This window comes from Phaethon lepturus, unplaced genomic scaffold (genome assembly GCF_000687285.1).
Source record: "Phaethon lepturus isolate BGI_N335 unplaced genomic scaffold, ASM68728v1 scaffold15989, whole genome shotgun sequence".
NCBI lineage: Eukaryota > Metazoa > Chordata > Aves > Phaethontiformes > Phaethontidae > Phaethon > Phaethon lepturus.
Window position 1 is genome coordinate 31,791 of NW_010565659.1, and position 368 is coordinate 32,158.

Sequence of the window (368 nt, forward strand, 5' to 3'; positions counted from 1 at the left end):
TGTAGGAAGCTGCAGGGTGTCACCTGCAGCTGGGGCAGGGGGGGGGCCCTGGGGGCACCCCCAAAAGCCACAGAGGAAACCCCAGCCCATTAGCCGAGGTCGGTATCTTTAAAGAAAGAATTACAGTGAGCAAAAGAGGAAGCTAAACCGCAGCAGATAAATGGCCTGGGTGGTTTTCTCTACCACCTCCTCGCGCTAACGCTGCATGAAGGGCCCCAGCGTCCAGAGCTGAAGGAGGAGGAAGGGCGAGGGGCTCTGCCTCCTCCTGCCCGTGAGCAGCGGCTGCCCGCGGGACGCCCCTGCTCCTGGGGCTGCAGGGGCCTGGCTTTTCAAGGGCGTCACAGCCCACGCTCGCCCTTTTTGGGACG